We start from the raw sequence: 20,180 nt of genomic DNA on the forward strand, positions 1-20,180 counted from the left end.
CTGGAGCAAGGCATGCTGGGAAGTGTAGTTCAACAGCAGCTGGAGGGCCGAAGGTTCCCCATCCCTGGATTAGAGCCACGATGTGGGCATTCCCGATCATTTGGAACAGAGGTTCTCAAACTCGGCCCTCGGGAGCCCACACAGTGCATGTTTTGCAGGTAACCCAGCAGGTGCACAGGTGTATTCATTACTCACTGACACATTTTAAAAGGTCCACAGGTGGAGCTAATTATTTCACTTGCGATTCTGTGAGGAGACATGCAAAACATGCACCGTGTGGGCTCCCGAGGACCGAGTTTGAGAACCTCTGATTTGGAATGACACATCGTGTACATCGTTCCGGGTGTATGATCGATACCGATGGAGATGCGCACACCCGCGAGTCGCTAGCGACAGCCCCAGATCTTTTGAACATGTAAGAAGATCTGGGGCTGTCGTCAGCGATGTCATGCTGCCAAATGCAGCACGGACCCGCACCCCTCATCCCCCCCCTTCCCCCCCACCACCGATGTTCATCACTGACGGCATCAGCAAGTGTGTATGCACTTGCGGATGCTGCCCGCCCCCGCCAGGCACAATGTGCCGTTCAGTGACACATTGTTCCGTGTGTACGGACTACGGACCCATACCCAGATAATGAAAGCTTCCATTTTGTGTACGTGATAAGTTATAGCATACGGTTCAGTTCTATATGCTTGTGAACGAACAAATCAAGCAATAGAAATCATATTAGTATGATTGAGTGAGTCCTGAGTAATGGTCCATTCTCTGGTATGTAAGTTGGAACAGCCACACGGATTTACTTGCTTGCTATCACCTATGGCCAGCAGACAAGATAAATGCAAAGCACTGCGTGCAAAAAAAAAAAACAACAAAATTGCAGGACCCACTGACATTTGGTGAAGGGTTCCTCAGACATATTCACAATTCACAATTCCACCACTTGTCAGCACTGCCTACCATATCATACCTTTCAGCCTGCCTATCTGTATTTTCCTGGTAGCAACATCTGTTAGTGGCATGTTCAGAGGCACTAATGGTGCCTAGATAGATTGGTAATGGTATCCGGACTCCAGGTCGACAACAAAAAGGTCATCACACCTTAGGTCGACGCCAATTGGTCGACACACCTTAGGTCGACATGGACAAAAGGTCGACATGGAAAAAGGTCGACATGAGTTTTTCACAATTTTTTTCTTTTTTGAAACCTTTTCATACTTAACGATCCACGTGGACTACGATTGGAATGGTAATCTGTGGAGAGCGGAGCGGAGCGAAGGCACCATGCGAGGGGAAGCGGTGCACTAATTGGGGTTCCCGGTCACTCTACGAAGAAAACAACACACAAAAAACATAAAAAACTCATGTCGACCTTTTTCCATGTCGATCTTGTTCCTGTCGACCTATTGTCCATGTCGACCTAAGGTGTGTCGACCAATTGGCGTCAACCTAAGGTGTGTCGACCTTTTTGTTGTCGACCTGGAGTCCCAGACCCATTGGTAACAGAGATTACAGAAGTCCCTTATGTCTAACATTAAATCCATCATATTAATATTAAAGAACCACAGGGTAAAAGTAATAATTTGCAACTTGCAGGCATCGGTGAGTACCTGGAGAGTCTGACCGATGTTTTAAAGAGACAATCATTTAAAAGGCAAAACCATCCATGATTGCCCTTTTAAATCATTGGGGACTCGGCGATGCAGACACATCTGATTATTATCACCTATCAAAGACAGTCTTTTGGCAGGAAAATGTTAGTACAGGTTGAGTATCCGTTATCCAAAATGCTTGGGACCAGAAGTATTTTGGATATCGGATTTTTCCGTATTTTGGAATAATTGCATACCATAATGAGATATCATGGCGATGGGACCCAAGTCTAAGCACAGAATGCATTTATGTTTCATGTACACCTTATACACACAGCCTGAAGGTAATTTTAGCCAATATTTTTTTATAATTTCTTGCATTAAACAAAGTGTGTCTACATTCACACAATTCATTTATGTTTCATTCATATACACCTTGGGGGTCATTCCGAGTTGTTCGCTCGCAAGCCGTTTTTAGCAGCTTTGCATACGCTAAGCCTACGCCTACTGGGAGTGAATCTTAGCTTCTTAAAATTGCGAACGAAAGATTCGCAATATTGCGAAAAGACATCTCTGTGCAGTTTCTGAGTAGCTCCAGACTTACTCGGCATCTGTGATCAGTTCAGAGCTTGTCGTTCCTGGTTTGACGTCACAAACACACCCAGCGTTCGCCCAGCCACTCCTCCGTTTCTCCAGCCACTCCCGCGTTTTTCACAGAAACGGTAGCGTTTTTTCCCACACGCCCATAAAACGGCCTGTTTCCGCCCAGAAACACCCACTTCCTGTCAATCACATTACGATCGCCTGAACGAAGAAAAAGCCGTGAGTAAAATACCTAACTTCATAGCAAATTTACTTGGCGCAGTCGCAGTGCGAACATTGCGCATGCGCACTAAGCGGAAAATCACTGCGATGCGATGAAATTTACCGAGCGAACAACTCGGAATGACCCCCCTTATACACACAGCCTGAAGGTCATTTAATACAATATTTTTAATAACTGTGTATTAAACAAAGTTTGTGTACATTGAGCCATCAGAAAACAAAGGTTTCACTTTCTCAGTCTCACTCAAAAAAGTCTGTATTTCGGAATATTCCGTATTTCGGAATATTTGGATATGGGATACTCAACCAGTATTTGGAACTTACTAAAGGACAAGTGCCCTCTCTGACATGCCATGTAGTAGTCAAACCTTTTCCAGTAGAAACCCCCCCCCACCCCCCCAAAAAAAACTGAGCATCTATTTCAATTCATAATTCATTTCTTGATGTAAAAAAAGCTAATATTGTAATTATTTGTACACACTATTCATGTGTCAATTTTTTTTATCCATTTCTGTTCTTAAAGATACAGTAACAAATGCCAATAACCGATAGCCTGTGATGGGCCACAAATAAGTACCCTGCTTGCAGCCCTAGCTATAATAATGGTTATCTCACCTCTTAATGTAATTCCAAATGAAATGAAATCTGAGAGCCCATTTGTGCATACAAACATACTGATAGTTTGTCTAAATACACTTGAATGCCATACACTGAATATGTACAGAAATCACGAGATTCCCATATAGGGGAATCATTGTGCACATTTTTATTTGACTTGGCCAGGAGAATTGTTTACCTTTCACAAGCTCTTTATAAAATAGTGAAAAGCTCTATAGTGAAAAGAGAAAAGGGAGATTATTACCCCTGTTGAAATTTACCTAGTGAAAATCATTTATCTCTGTGAAACATCCCTTTCTTCTACTGGCATAAAATTAACTTTTCACAGGTTGTAAATGAATAGCTCTATTGAAAGTGATAGTTTTCCTCTGGTCTGAGGCGTAGTTTTCAGTGACATGGAACTTTTAGTTGAATGCATTTTCCTGGTAAATAATTATAAGGGCCATAGCTAGGAGCCAACTCAATGAGTGCTGTAAGTGCAGAGTTGGACTGGCCCACAGGGGTACAGGGGAAACCACCGGTGGGCCCCACTGCCTGGGGCCCCACCTCCTCCTCTGGGGATCAGGTTCCAGACGGTGCACTTGAATTGTACATTATACATATAATCTACAGTGCATTGCAGTTATTAATCTGGTACATTATCATGCATGCACTAGCAGTATTTACTATATATATTTATCATGGGGCCCATACCATATTAGCCAAGCCTCTGTGGCAACTGGCCACACCCCTAAGCATGAGCCTTTACCTCTGCATCCCCCCGGTGGGCCCTCCATGCCCTAGTCCAACACTGTGTAAGTGTCTGAGCACCCCTAATATTTGTGCTGGTACTAACCGTGTCTATGCATGGCAGGGTTTTTTGTAGTCATATGGGGGTTCCAATCATCTGAAAAATTGGCTCCTAAGCTAGGGGTGTAAAAATCTACCCATGGAACAAAATATAAAGATGTGACAATGGTGTGCAGAAACATGATGCTGAATCCATTTTTATCTGTCCTCTAAAAGCACCTACATAGAACGTTAACCAATTGCTTACTTGACAGCCTTTATGTATTCCCTCTTCATTTCTGTTGTTCTATCTTAATGCCAGTGACACTTTATATAAAAATGGCCCTCTGTATATAACACAGAGGTAGTACACAGACTCATAAATCATTTCAAAAGAAAGCAGGCTTTTGTCTATGCAAAGTGGATGGAAAGAATCTTTAAAATAGCCCCTTTAAATTTCTAAACATCTATTATCAGATCTCTCCAAATTGATAAATAATCTGTAGAAAGAGATCATGGTGTCCTTCCTAAAGCTGTTATTGCGGCCTATTATTATGCAATCCTATTACATACACCAAGTTACTTTACCCTGGTCAGCCGGATTAGAATTCATCCCAGCATCCTAAGTGTGTGGCCTCTGCACCATGTCACTAGGGGGTTCACATTCCATTTACTGTGCCCGGGTATGGGTTAGCTTGTTTATTTATATGTATTTTTGTATATGAGGCAATGTACTGTACACAGTGTATACTGTATGTTTGAATGTTGGCATGGCAGGATTTCTATCAATCATGATAATTTAACTGAGCATGAGGGACAGAGGTAAGGTTTCATCAAAAGATAGGCTGTTAATTAGGAAGGGCCAGACAGAGAATCCAAGCAGGTCTGGTTTGCTGCCACGCACTGTTTTTTTCAGGTGAGAAAGAAAGGAGCTGGGGCACAGTGTGGAGCGGGAAGGGTTAAAGAGTATTTGCCATTAATGCAAGTCCCTGATTGGGAAGCAGCTTGCTTCTTCTCATTACACATAGCTTAGTTTCAAAAGGGGAGCAAGATGCATAACAATAAGGGCCTCACTCCGCAAAACTTGGAGCCGTGCCACATAGAGGCCATGATAAATGCAGAGAGACTTTAGCGCTGGCAAGAGATGGGGAGAGAGATAGAGAGAGAGGCTGGGAGGGAGACAGAGACGGATGGTGAGAAACAGAGTTCGGGCAAGAGAAGGGAGACACAGGGGAAGGGTGATGTGGAGAAATGATCAGATATAATATATAGAGAGATGGTAAAAGTAACACAAGGCAGATTGTAGAGGAGAAATGGAAAAAGATATGTCAGAGTGTTTACAGACAGGGCTGTGGTTATACACAAAGGGACTCACTGTAGACAACAACCTGCTTTATCCAACAGTTTACTGGGATGAAGAGCTTGTTAATAACAGAGCCCTATTGATTATTAAACTATTTCAAATAAAGAGAACAAGTAACATTTTTAACTTGCAATGGAACCAACATAAATCACCTTCCAGTGGGACCACAGTGCAACCCGAACACAGACCTAAAACAACAGTGTCACTTCTTCATCTATTACTATTACCTTTTATTTACACGGCAGCACCATCATATTCTGCAGCGCTGTATAGAGACCATCATTCATTCACATCAGTCCTATTCCCACTGAAGCTTCCAATCCTTTTTCTCTGCCATACTGCATATACTGTACACACCAGGAGGAACACATTTAGTAAGGACCCTCTTACTAGTATGTCTCCAGACTGTGAGAGGAACACAGAGCACCCGAGTAAAGTCACACCTGGTGAACATACAAACTACATGCATAGCGCGCTGGCAGTGCTAATTACTGTACCACCATGATGCCATTTTCACCTTGTGCAGAAACCCATATGGGTTGTGTTTGCTGTATTTACCTGAGGACTATAGCAAACATGCCTGCCTGGAGATCTCCATTGCCCTAAGCTAGCTATCATACTCTTACAGACTGTAGTGATGTATTCTGTAGGTGGCCTGACTTTGTAGACAATGTGATACACCCACTATTTCTGCAGTTGTTATTGTTTCCAGTAACTTCATATCATTTCATCCAAGTAATGCATTCCCCCCTATACCCTTACTTACTTACACATTTAAACAGATAAGAATCACAAAATTACATTGCAATAAGATGGGATACTCAAACCAGGTGTGCTTGGGTATATAACTAACTCCACCCTTATCAGGGTCACCCCTCCTTCCTCCTTTCCACCCTCCAGGGAAAGAAAGGGGGGGCTTGGAAAGCTGTGCTCAGCTCCATTTGCACACACTTTTCCAGTCCGCTTCACAACATCTGACAGCCCCAAACTTCTCATTTTCGGAGTAATCACTCCGCTGCACTAATTGCACATGCAAATATGCAAATTTGTATTAATTAATTACTATACTAATTAGTTCTGTGGTATTTGCGAGTAATAAATCACTGCTTGCTGGCTGTGTAGCAGAAGCAGACCCGGCCCATTTACACTCCGCATAAAATTTTAATAGTTGCTCTGGATGTTATGGGACGTGAGAGGCCGTCCAGGTAACCCCTTCACTACCAAAGAGTCAGCTACTAGCCAGACGCAGGGATCTGACACTAGGTTGGCAATGAAAGTGTTAACCAAAAGTTGGCAGAGGTCCCTAAAATTGAGGGGAGGCGAGAACATTAATGCAATCCCCTCATGAAGCAGTGAGAGGTGGAGAAGGAAGACAGGGACACTGAGTGAAGCGAGAGGAAAAGAGGACAGAGGACGTAAAGAGGTGACACTGTCATATTTAGCTAATAATATCATAGGCTGGTAATTCCCAATGTATGTTACAGGTAATGTCAATGTATGGGCTAATGTTGACATTAGCAGTATCACTCAGCTAATTTTTAAATTATCTGCGTAGTTAATTAACATGTCTAGAGCTATGTGGTATTTGCTATAGGTGTGCACTTATCTGGGCAAGATCTTGGTTACTCTGGTCACTTCTTCACCCCGGAAACTTTACAGCCATTTAGCTGTGTTTTCCCTCCTCGGGCTGTAACACACCAGTAACACACCAGCATTACAGTAGGCACAATTAACTGTTGGGTTCTGATTTTCAATAGTGGGCCTTACTTATATAGGAGCGAAATACCAGGTAAAGGATGCATATTTTTACCTGGACAAAACCAGAATGGTGCAAATGAATTTCTTTAAATAGTTATGAATGCAGGCCAATTACTGCTTGTTTTTGTATGTAGCACCCAATGTCAGCTTTAGGTGTACATTTGCGATACATACCTGTAGCTAGAATGCATCCCACTCCAAACTCTAAATCTTTCTGCGCATTTGTCCCCTTGCTGCTCAACATGGTTTTGGTACAGTAAAAATAAAAAGGGACATCTTCTAGCTGGATTTAATCCCAAATGAGGCCAAATGAGTTTTTTGGTCTGCTCTTTATTTGAAGACTCCTGTTGGGGAAAATATAAATGCAGAATGGACATAAGGGTTTGAAAACATCATTATTAACACTATTTGCTTGCCAGGCATGCATTCTTCTGAGAATATCCATCATTTAGACTACATGATACAATCTATAGTTTAGAAATGATATGGTTGGACCGTTAACATAAATAGAATTAGTTATATATAGCCAGGACTAGTGATGATGAATGTGTGGCATTCTGGGTATCCATTGTTTAGTAAGAAACTGAAATGTATCACATTATTATGTCATCCACACATATATAACTGTACACCTTAGTGTGGGCCAGGGTCGGACTGGCCCACAGGGGAACAGGGAAAACCACTGGTGGGCCCCGCTGCCTGTGGGCCCACACGTTCCTTAGGGATCCAGGTTCCAAATTGTACACTTGAATTATATATTATATTTATGTTACATTATACTGCACAGGACTATTATTTATTTATTACCAGTTATTTATATAGCGCACACATATTTTGCAGCGCTTTACAGAGAATATTTGGCCATTCACATCAGTCCCTGCCCCAGTGGAGCTTACAGTCTATATTCCCTATCACATGTACATTCAGACACATTCACACTAGGGTTAATTTTTGTTGGAAGCCAATTAACCTACCAGTATATTTTTTGGATTGTGGGAGGAAACCAGAGTACCTGGAGGAAACCCACGCAAGTACGGGGAGAATATATAAACTCCACACAGTTAGAGCCATGGTGGGAATCGAACCCATGACCTCAGTTCTGTGAGGCAGTAATGCTAATCATTAAACCATACGTACTGCCCTACACCATACGTACTGCCCTATATATAGTGTAATTCCTACAGTGCATTGCTATTATTAATCTGGTACATTATCATGCATGTACTAGCATGATTTACTATATATTATGCACTCGCCAATGGTTAGCTAAGCATCTAAATATGGGCCCCTACCACTGCATTCCCCCGGGGGCCCTTCATGCCCCAGTCCGACACTGGTGTGGGCTTATATCTACCTGTACTACCTTCCACATACATAACTACTGTATATACCTGTACTTCCTCTCATACACATTTTGTATGTTCTAACTGCCTATACAAAAATGTATTTATGCATACCTTCAGCATCTCCAGTACATTATACAAATCTTTGCACTGACGTGACATATGTATACATAGTAATTATAGGTCACCTCTGGCTCTAAGGGGTCGATTCTATTCGGCAACTTAAGAATAGCGCCGGGAATTAGCTCCCGACGCTATTCAATTCAGCTCCAGTTAAGTCGGCGATGTCCCGTTCTCGCCGACTTAACAGGTAGTTTTGTCGGGAGAACGGGCATTCTCCGACTTAACTACCCGCGGCGATGCTGATTCGCGACAGAATCAGCCTCGCGCCGGCCGCGAGGCAGCACTTTTGTCGGGTTTCTTCTCTCATCCCCCGGGGATGAGAGAAGAATTCCCGACAATTGCGGGTCACTAGCAGCTGAATTGAATAGCGTCGGGAGCTAATTCCCGGCGCTATTCTTAAGTTGCCGAATAGAATCGACCGCTAAGGCACCTTATTATTAGCCAAAGTAAACAAGTTCTATTTGTCTAAACTTTCTTTACATTGTAACCCCTCCATCTCCAAAGCTAACATTGTCTGCTCCTGAACCGAAGCTGTTTTATATTTTTCTTGTAAATAGGTGCCCCAAATTGTAACCCATATTCAATATGTGATCTGGCTAGTGGAAGAAACTTATGATGCTGAATCAGAGATTTATAGTCAATCGATATTCATGAAAATCTCAGATATTTGATGATCTGCGCATGCGCAGGATCCTGCGATATTTGCATACTTTACCACAGCCGCTGTGTACAAAGACACAGCTTTTGTATCTTTACTGAATATCTTTAAATCAGGCCCTGTGTTTGCATAACATGCATTCCTGGCTTTTTTTTTTTTTTAATTTAAATAAATTGCAGGATCTCATGTGACAGCAAAGTGATTAGCATTGCTGCCTCAAAGTGCTGTGGTCATGGACTAAATTCCAACCAGGACCGTATCTCTGGAGTTTGTATATCCTCCTTGTACTTGTTTGGGTTTTCTTCCGGAGTCCAAAAATATACTGGAAGATAGCTGGCTTCTGGCAAATTGGACCCAATTGTAGTAGGGGTACAAAATATGCCATTGCTATGGGGCCCAAACAAGTCACTCTAAAAACATTGGGGTAGGAGCTAGAGATGAGCGGGTTCGGTTTCTCTGAATCCGAACCCGCCCGAACTTCAGCTTTTTTTACACGGATCCGAGCGACTCGGATCTTCCCGCCTTGCTCGGTTAACCCGAGCGCGCCCGAACGTCATCATGACGCTGTCGGATTCTCGCGAGGCTCGGATTCTATCGCGAGACTCGGATTCTATATAAGGAGCCGCGCGTCGCCGCCATTTTCACACGTGCATTGAGATTGATAGGGAGAGGACGTGGCTGGCGTCCTCTCCATTTAGATTATAAGAGAGAGAGATTTACTGGAGCTTAGGACTAGGAGGAGTACTGTAGAAGTGTAGAGAGTGCAGAGAGTTTACTAGTGAGTGACCACCAGACAGTGCAGTTTATTTAATATATCCGTTCTCTGCCTGAAAAAAGCGATACACACAGTGACTCAGTCACATACCATATCTGTGTGCACTGCTCAGGCTCAGCCCAGTGTGCTGCATCATCTATATATATTATATATCTGTCTGACTGCTCAGCTCACACAGCTTATAATTGTGGGGGAGACTGGGGAGCACTGCAGTGCCAGTTATAGGTTATAGCAGGAGCCAGGAGTACATAATATTATATAGTGAGTGACCACCAGACAGTGCAGTTTATTTAATATATCCGTTCTCTGCCTGAAAAAAGCGATACACACAGTGACTCAGTCACATACCATATCTGTGTGCACTGCTCAGGCTCAGCCCAGTGTGCTGCATCATCTATATATATTATATATCTGTCTGACTGCTCAGCTCACACAGCTTATAATTGTGGGGGAGACTGGGGAGCACTGCAGTGCCAGTTATAGGTTATAGCAGGAGCCAGGAGTACATAATATTATATTAAAATTAAACAGTGCACACTTTTGCTGCAGGAGTGCCACTGCCAGTGTGACTGACCAGTGACCTGACCACACTGACCACCAGTATAGTTAGTAGTATACTTATATTGTGATTGCCTGAAAAAGTTAAACACTCGTCGTGTGACTTCACTTGTGTGTTGTTGTTTTTTTTATTCTATAAAAATAAAACTCATTCTGCTGACAGACAGTGTCCAGCAGGTCCGTCATTATATAATATATAATATATACCTGTCCGGCTGCAGTAGTGATATATATATATTTTTTATATCATTTATCATCCAGTCGCAGCAGACACAGTACGGTAGTTCACGGCTGTGGCTACCTCTGTGTCTGCACTCGGCAGGCAGTCCGTCCATAATTGTATACCACCTAACCGTGGTTTTTTTTTCTTCTTTATACATACATACTACTACGACATCTCTTTATCAACCAGTCTATATTAGCAGCAGACACAGTACAGTACGGTAGTTCACGGCTGTGGCTACCTCTGTGTCTGCACTCGGCAGGCAGTCCGTCCATAATTGTATACCACCTAACCGTGGTTTTTTTTTCTTTCTTCTTTATACATACATAGTTACATAGACATCTCTTTATCAACCAGTCTATATTAGCAGCAGACACAGTACAGTACGGTAGTTCACGGCTGTGGCTACCTCTGTGTCTGCACTCGGCAGGCAGTCCGTCCATAATTGTATACCACCTAACCGTGGTTTTTTTTTCTTTCTTCTTTATACATACATAGTTACATAGACATCTCTTTATCAACCAGTCTATATTAGCAGCAGACACAGTACAGTACAGTAGTTCACGGCTGTGGCTACCTCTGTGTCTGCACTCGGCAGGCAGTCCGTCCATAATTGTATACCACCTAACCGTGGTTTTTTTTTCTTTCTTCTTTATACATACATAGTTACATAGACATCTCTTTATCAACCAGTCTATATTAGCAGCAGACACAGTACAGTACGGTAGTTCACGGCTGTGGCTACCTCTGTGTCTGCACTCGGCAGGCAGTCCGTCCATAATTGTATACCACCTAACCGTGGTTTTTTTTTCTTTCTTCTTTATACATACATACTACTACGACATCTCTTTATCAACCAGTCTATATTATTAGCAGCAGACACAGTACAGTACGGTAGTTCACGGCTGTGGCTACCTCTGTGTCTGCACTCGGCAGGCAGTCCGTCCATAATTGTATACCACCTAACCGTGGTTTTTTTTTCTTTCTTCTTTATACATACATAGTTACATAGACATCTCTTTATCAACCAGTCTATATTAGCAGCAGACACAGTACAGTACGGTAGTTCACGGCTGTGGCTACCTCTGTGTCTGCACTCGGCAGGCAGTCCATAATTGTATACTAGTATCCATCTCCATTGTTTACCTGAGGTGCCTTTTAGTTGTGCCTATTAAAATATGGAGAACAAAAATGTTGAGGTTCCAAAATTAGGGAAAGATCAAGATCCACTTCCACCTCGTGCTGAAGCTGCTGCCACTAGTCATGGCCGAGACGATGAAATGCCAGCAACGTCATCTGCCAAGGCCGATGCCCAATGTCATAGTACAGAGCATGTCAAATCCAAAACACCAAATATCAGTAAAAAAAGGACTCCAAAACCTAAAATAAAATTGTCGGAGGAGAAGCGTAAACTTGCCAATATGCCATTTACCACACGGAGTGGCAAGGAACGGCTGAGGCCCTGGCCTATGTTCATGGCTAGTGGTTCAGCTTCACATGAGGATGGAAGCACTCAGCCTCTCGCTAGAAAACTGAAAAGACTCAAGCTGGCAAAAGCACCGCAAAGAACTGTGCGTTCTTCGAAATCCCAAATCCACAAGGAGAGTCCAATTGTGTCGGTTGCGATGCCTGACCTTCCCAACACTGGACGTGAAGAGCATGCGCCTTCCTCCATTTGCACGCCCCCTGCAAGTGCTGGAAGGAGCACCCGCAGTCCAGTTCCTGATAGTCAGATTGAAGATGAAGATGTTGAAGTACACCAGGATGAGGAGGATATGGGTGTTGCTGGCGCTGGGGAGGAAATTGACCAGGAGGATTCTGAAGGTGAGGTGGTTTGTTTAAGTCAGGCACCCGGGGAGACACCTGTTGTCCGTGGGAGGAATATGGCCGTTGACATGCCTGGTGAAAATACCAAAAAAATCAGCTCTTCAGTGTGGAGGTATTTCAACAGAAAAGCGGACAACAGGTGTCAAGCCGTGTGTTGCCTTTGTCAAGCTGTAATAAGTAGGGGTAAGGACGTTAACCACCTCGGAACATCCTCCCTTATACGTCACCTGCAGCGCATTCATAATAAGTCAGTGACAAGTTCAAAAACTTTGGGCGACAGCGGAAGCAGTCCACTGACCAGTAAATCCCTTCCTCTTGTAACCAAGCTCACGCAAACCACCCCACCAACTCCCTCAGTGTCAATTTCCTCCTTCCCCAGGAATGCCAATAGTCCTGCAGGCCATGTCACTGGCAATTCTGACGAGTCCTCTCCTGCCTGGGATTCCTCCGATGCATCCTTGCGTGTAACGCCTACTGCTGCTGGCGCTGCTGTTGTTGCTGCTGGGAGTCGATGGTCATCCCAGAGGGGAAGTCGTAAGCCCACTTGTACTACTTCCAGTAAGCAATTGACTGTCCAACAGTCCTTTGCGAGGAAGATGAAATATCACAGCAGTCATCCTGCTGCAAAGCGGATAACTGAGGCCTTGACAACTATGTTGGTGTTAGACGTGCGTCCGGTATCCGCCGTTAGTTCACAGGGAACTAGTCAATTTATTGAGGCAGTGTGCCCCCGTTACCAAATACCATCTAGGTTCCACTTCTCTAGGCAGGCGATACCGAGAATGTACACGGACGTCAGAAAAAGACTCACCAGTGTCCTAAAAAATGCAGTTGTACCCAATGTCCACTTAACCACGGACATGTGGACAAGTGGAGCAGGGCAGGGTCAGGACTATATGACTGTGACAGCCCACTGGGTAGATGTATGGACTCCCGCCGCAAGAACAGCAGCGGCGGCACCAGTAGCAGCATCTCGCAAACGCCAACTCTTTCCTAGGCAGGCTACGCTTTGTATCACCGCTTTCCAGAATACGCACACAGCTGAAAACCTCTTACGGCAACTGAGGAAGATCATCGCGGAATGGCTTACCCCAATTGGACTCTCCTGTGGATTTGTGGCATCGGACAACGCCAGCAATATTGTGTGTGCATTAAATATGGGCAAATTCCAGCACGTCCCATGTTTTGCACATACCTTGAATTTGGTGGTGCAGAATTTTTTAAAAAACGACAGGGGCGTGCAAGAGATGCTGTCGGTGGCCAGAAGAATTGCGGGACACTTTCGGCGTACAGGCACCACGTACAGAAGACTGGAGCACCACCAAAAACTACTGAACCTGCCCTGCCATCATCTGAAGCAAGAAGTGGTAACGAGGTGGAATTCAACCCTCTATATGCTTCAGAGGTTGGAGGAGCAGCAAAAGGCCATTCAAGCCTATACAATTGAGCACGATATAGTAGGTGGAATGCACCTGTCTCAAGCGCAGTGGAGAATGATTTCAACGTTGTGCAAGGTTCTGATGCCCTTTGAACTTGCCACACGTGAAGTCAGTTCAGACACTGCCAGCCTGAGTCAGGTCATTCCCCTCATCAGGCTTTTGCAGAAGAAGCTGGAGACATTGAAGGAGGAGCTAACACGGAGCGATTCCGCTAGGCATGTGGGACTTGTGGATGGAGCCCTTAATTCGCTTAACAAGGATTCACGGGTGGTCAATCTGTTGAAATCAGAGCACTACATTTTGGCCACCGTGCTCGATCCTAGATTTAAAGCCTACCTTGGATCTCTCTTTCCGGCAGACACAAGTCTGCTGGGGTTGAAAGACCTGCTGGTGAGAAAATTGTCAAGTCAAGCGGAACGCGACCTGTCAACATCTCCTCCTTCACATTCTCCCGCAACTGGGGGTGCGAGGAAAAGGCTCAGAATTCCGAGCCCACCCGCTGGCGGTGATGCAGGGCAGTCTGGAGCGACTGCTGATGCTGACATCTGGTCCGGACTGAAGGACCTGACAACGATTACGGACATGTCGTCTACTGTCACTGCATATGATTCTCTCAACATTGATAGAATGGTGGAGGATTATATGAGTGACCGCATCCAAGTAGGCACGTCACACAGTCCGTACTTATACTGGCAGGAAAAAGAGGCAATTTGGAGGCCCTTGCACAAACTGGCTTTATTCTACCTAAGTTGCCCTCCCACAAGTGTGTACTCCGAAAGAGTGTTTAGTGCCGCCGCTCACCTTGTCAGCAATCGGCGTACGAGGTTACATCCAGAAAATGTGGAGAAGATGATGTTCATTAAAATGAATTATAATCAATTCCTCCGCGGAGACATTGACCAGCAGCAATTGCCTCCACAAAGTACACAGGGAGCTGAGATGGTGGATTCCAGTGGGGACGAATTGATAATCTGTGAGGAGGGGGATGTACACGGTGATATATCGGAGGGTGATGATGAGGTGGACATCTTGCCTCTGTAGAGCCAGTTTGTGCAAGGAGAGATTAATTGCTTCTTTTTTGGGGGGGGTCCAAACCAACCCGTCATATCAGTCACAGTCGTGTGGCAGACCCTGTCACTGAAATGATGGGTTGGTTAAAGTGTGCATGTCCTGTTTTGTTTATACAACATAAGGACAATTCCATCTTGCACCTCTTTTTTCTTTTCTTTTTCTTTGCATCATGTGCTGATTGGGGAGGGTTTTTTGGAAGGGACATCCTGCGTGACACTGCAGTGCCACTCCTAAATGGGCCCGGTGTTTGTGTCGGCCACTAGGGTCGCTAATCTTACTCACACAGTCAGCTACCTCATTGCGCCTCTTTTTTTCTTTGCGTCATGTGCTGTTTGGGGAGGGTTTTTTGGAAGGGACATCCTGCGTGACACTGCAGTGCCACTCCTAGATGGGCCCGGTGTTTGTGTCGGCCACTAGGGTCGCTAATCTTACTCACACAGCTACCTCATTGCGCCTCTTTTTTTCTTTGCGTCATGTGCTGTTTGGGGAGGGTTTTTTGGAAGGGACATCCTGCGTGACACTGCAGTGCCACTCCTAGATGGGCCCGGTGTTTGTGTCGGCCACTAGGGTCGCTAATCTTACTCACACAGCTACCTCATTGCGCCTCTTTTTTTCTTTGCGTCATGTGCTGTTTGGGGAGGGTTTTTTGGAAGGGCCATCCTGCGTGACACTGCAGTGCCACTCCTAGATGGGCCCGGTGTTTGTGTCGGCCACTAGGGTCGCTAATCTTACTCACACAGCTACCTCATTGCGCCTCTTTTTTTCTTTGCGTCATGTGCTGTTTGGGGAGGGTTTTTTGGAAGGGACATCCTGCGTGACACTGCAGTGCCACTCCTAGATGGGCCCGGTGTTTGTGTCGGCCACTAGGGTCGCTTATCTTACTCACACAGCGACCTCGGTGCAAATTTTAGGACTAAAAATAATATTGTGAGGTGTGAGGTATTCAGAATAGACTGAAAATGAGTGTAAATTATGGTTTTTGAGGTTAATAATACTTTGGGATCAAAATGACCCCCAAATTCTATGATTTAAGCTGTTTTTTAGTGTTTTTTGAAAAAAACACCCGAATCCAAAACACACCCGAATCCGACAAAAAAAATTCGGTGAGGTTTTGCCAAAACGCGTTCGAACCCAAAACACGGCCGCGGAACCGAACCCAAAACCAAAACACAAAACCCGAAAAATTTCAGGCGCTCATCTCTAGTAGGAGCCCCTGTAGCTACGTGGCCTTCAAAGTTCTAAAGATGGTGTTAGCTAACATGGCCAAGCTTGATAAATGGGACTATATCGCAGTCCCCACAGGAAGCAATGGGACTGATTTTGTCAGCATTAAAGGCCCAGATAACCCTTCTAAAAACAGACAGTTTTGGATGATTTACTGTATTTTTTTCCTTGATAGACCACTAAATCCTTTCCCATCTCAGAACCTAAAACATTTTAAAGGTCATTTACCAAACCCAAAAATGCACCTCAAGCACTGAATATGCCACGTAGGCCTGATCTTGCTCTAATGCACCTAATATTATGCACAGTGTAACGGGATCCGGTCTGAAGATCGACAGTGTCTAGGTCGACAATGTTTAGGTCGACCACTATAGGTCGACAGTCACTATAGGTCGAAATGAGTTTTTCACATTTTTTTTCTTTTTTTGAATTTTTTCATACTTAACGATCCACGTGGACTACGATTGGAACGGTAAAGTGTGTAGCGGAGCGAAGGCACCATGCCCGAAGCATGGCGAGCGAAGCGAGCCATGCGAGGGGACGTGGTGCACTAATTTGGGATCCCGGTCACTCTACGACGAAAACGACACAAAAAAAATATCCTCATGTCGACCTTTAGACCTGTCGACCTAGCACATGTCAACCTAGAAACCCTGTTGACATTCCATCCATGTCGACCTAGTGACTGTCGACCTATAGTGGTCGACCTAAACATTGTCGACCTAGACACTGTCGATTTGATGAACCACACCCCAGTGTAACACCCAGGGGTTGGCGAGTATGTCTAAGTGGTTGAGAGAGGTATCACAGGTGTTGGGTGGCTATGGGATGCACCTTTCCCCTGACATGTTTCTCCAAGTACCTTGTCCTGTAGTTCCATGTTCAGAGAGGTAGGATAGATAAATACGAAATAGGAATGAGTGAGCAATTCAAACAGTATGTCTTTTATTGAGCCGAAATTAATTCTGGATTAAGGATGATGGTAGGGTTAATTGGCATAAAAGATCACAAGAAGAATTTGGTACCCAAAAAAAGTAAAGAGAATACAACTGGCTACAGTTCACACCACAATGAAAAATTCAAAGATGCAAAAGACAAATAATTGAATCACAGATATTATAATTAGAATCACAGTCTTTATGTGGTCATGAGGAGACTGATGAAAAACACATTTAACATTAACAATTACTAACTTTCTAGCTTTCCCTAGTCAAGGTATAATGATCTTCACAGGCAAATAACGTTGGAGCTCTTGTAGAATTCTGTAGTGCCACAGCGTTTCAATGGGGGAATTGGCACACAGATGTACAGTATATAGAATCCTGGGTTGCAATAATGACAGCGTATCTCAGTTCTATCCAAAGAGGGTGTAGCTAGAGAAGGGATGGTAGTGACAAATATAACTCAATTGACAATGAGGGTCTCTTGGTTAGATAAACTCAGTCTTAGTTAAAGGAATTTACTTCCACTTGCATAAATGACTCGGTCCTTAAAGTCCCAACAGTGTCAACGCAGGGGGAATAGTTGTCTTTACTGGCCTCTTGACAGGAATGAGCTTGTGGATAATATGGCGCTATGGTGTCCGCGCCCTTTTAATACTGCACAGCGGGTGACAATGGATACTTTAGCTGGGTGTCAGGTCTGCCTCTGGCTTAGGTCACCAGTTTCAATGTACTCACTTGCCGGAACAGTTTTCAACAGTTGCTCACTGTCACAAGATGGCCGCAGCTTCCGCGCCTTTCACTAGGCCTGTCGGTGTGCTGTGATGTCTTTACACTTGCTCACCTGGCACTTGTCTTCCTGATTGCACCCCTCTGCTTCCACTCTGCAGTGCTGTTCTCTCCACCCAGTGTGACCCTGCGGCTAATACCCATTCTCAGCTCTCACTCTGCGCCTCGCTCAGCATGTATCCAGCACCTCCAGCCAATTCCGCCTTCTTCTTCACACAAGGTTCCTCTGTTCCCAGGCTGCCTTGCCCAATCAACCATCAGCATCCAGACCACGTGATCGGACCAGGGTCCTCACTTAACTCTTGCTGTGCCAGCACTTACCCTTTGCTGCTGCGGACCTGTAAGTAAACATTAAAGGGGCACACACACCATTTTCCGGGGTGCCACACACTGTGCATAGATTTTGCATGTGAGAATGCAGGGGTTCCACATTTAGCAACTTCTAATAAGAGGAACTGTGTGGATTGGATGCCCTCCTTGCTGAGGGTGAGAATACGCTTGGTTATGAATCCACAAAACATAAATAGAAACACAATTTTCTTTTCTTGGAAAATTTTTGAAAGGAGATTCTAGAGTTGGAGAAGTTGTATTCCCTTCTCCTTGAAGAGAAAAACATTCACTTGTGTAGTTTGCACACGTGTGAAGTGGCCAGCCTTTTCAATCTGGGGAGACTTGTCTGCTTTTATCCTCTTTATAAGCTTCATTATAAAAATAACTGAATTTGGTTACTACAAGTAATGTCACTGTTTTGTTGTTACAGGGCTAATTCCTACAGTAATAAAATTGTGGCAAATCCCCGGAGAATGGCCAGCCACCAGGAAGAACACTGATGCAGTCCCATCCCTAACTAAACGGTGCTTAAGGTGGCCACATTAATTCATTGGGCCTGCCAAACTGCTTGTAAAAGTCCTAGTGAAAGTGTGAGCAAAGTACAATAGGGCATATTTATTAAGCAAATTTTGCGGAATACATTACCTGGTTGTATTCTCAAATATCTGCTGTGGCTCCACTGTTTCCGATCGCAGTATTGTGAGATTAGAATGCCAAGGTGGTGTCAGCCATTGTGGTCGATAGGCTACATATCGCATAATTTACAGTGAGATGGATTCTCCAGATCCCTCTCTGGTAATAGACAATCATTCGCCCAACTGATGACCATGCATGTGCAGTAGGCTGCCCAAAGTCCTACAGCACAAAGTAAAGTGATTGCTAATGCAATCACCTTTCATAACGGAGGGATGGGCTTGAGCAAAATTTGTGTAGACTTCTACCAAAATGTGTGTAAGCCAAATATTAGCAAGTAAAAGGCCCAATCAAAGTTTTTAATAAAAAGGGAAAGTGAAAAAAAAAGAAATGCAGAAACACAATGATGGTTACTTGATCCAAGACTTTGGGGACCATTTGTTAATTATCATGTTTTAGACTCAATAATTATAATTTCTTATTGTGGCAATAACTAGCTCTGTACTGCCAGCATGTATTAAAATACACATGTAAAGACAATGGCTCCCATAAAACTTTCAGTTTCTGAGGTAGAACGAGTTACTGTGCATGCGTGCTCTGCTGACCACACATGACTGAGAGGAGAGTTTCAGGGAGGGATCCTTCTTTCAGTACCTCTTGTGGAGTATAGCCTATAGCAGGCATTCCCAACCACGGTCCTCAAGGCACACCAACAGTGCAGGTTTTAGTGATATCCAGGCTTCAGCACAGATGGTTAAATCAAAATAACTGAGCTACTAATTAAGTCACCTGTGCTGCAGCCTGGATATCACTAAAACCTGCACTGTTAGTGTGCCTTGAGGACCGTGGTTGGGAATGCCTGGCCTATAGGCTACAATGGTATCCGGTCTATAGATCTACACTAAAAAGGTCTACAGTCAATAGGTAGACCACTAATGGTAGACATGCATTAGGTCGACAGGGTCAAAAGGGCTACATGTAAAAGGTAGAGTTCCAAAGGTCAACAGGGTCAAAAAGTCAACATGACAATGGTTGACACACATATGGTCGACACAAGTTTAAAAAAAAACAAAAAACATTTCAACTTTTTCATATTGTAAAATCAACGTGGGCTATAGTAACCTGTTCTGAGTGTAACAGTAGTGGAACGAGGCCACTCACCATGCGAGGGGACATGGTACACTAATGGGGCTTGTTTGTGGCCGAAAAGTGACAGAACACCCGCCCCCACCAAACAAAAAATTGTGTCTACCTTTTTTGTGTAGGCAATTTCCATATCGACTTTAGACCATGTCGACCTTTTGACCCTGTCGACCTTTTCT

The 20,180-nt window shown here is 44.2% G+C and overlaps 1 long non-coding RNA gene across 1 annotated transcript; it reads left to right on the plus strand.

Moving 5' to 3' along the window:
- The first annotated feature begins 6,506 nt into the window (after window positions 1–6,506).
- Window positions 6,507–19,544, plus strand: LOC135055541 (uncharacterized). Its single transcript, XR_010243772.1, has 3 exons — window positions 6,507–6,589; window positions 17,997–18,235; window positions 18,656–19,544. It is a non-coding gene; the product is annotated as an uncharacterized LOC135055541 (long non-coding RNA).
- The last annotated feature ends 636 nt before the right edge of the window (window positions 19,545–20,180 follow it).

This window comes from Pseudophryne corroboree, chromosome 3, assembly GCF_028390025.1.
Source record: "Pseudophryne corroboree isolate aPseCor3 chromosome 3, aPseCor3.hap2, whole genome shotgun sequence".
NCBI classification, from domain to species: domain Eukaryota; kingdom Metazoa; phylum Chordata; class Amphibia; order Anura; family Myobatrachidae; genus Pseudophryne; species Pseudophryne corroboree.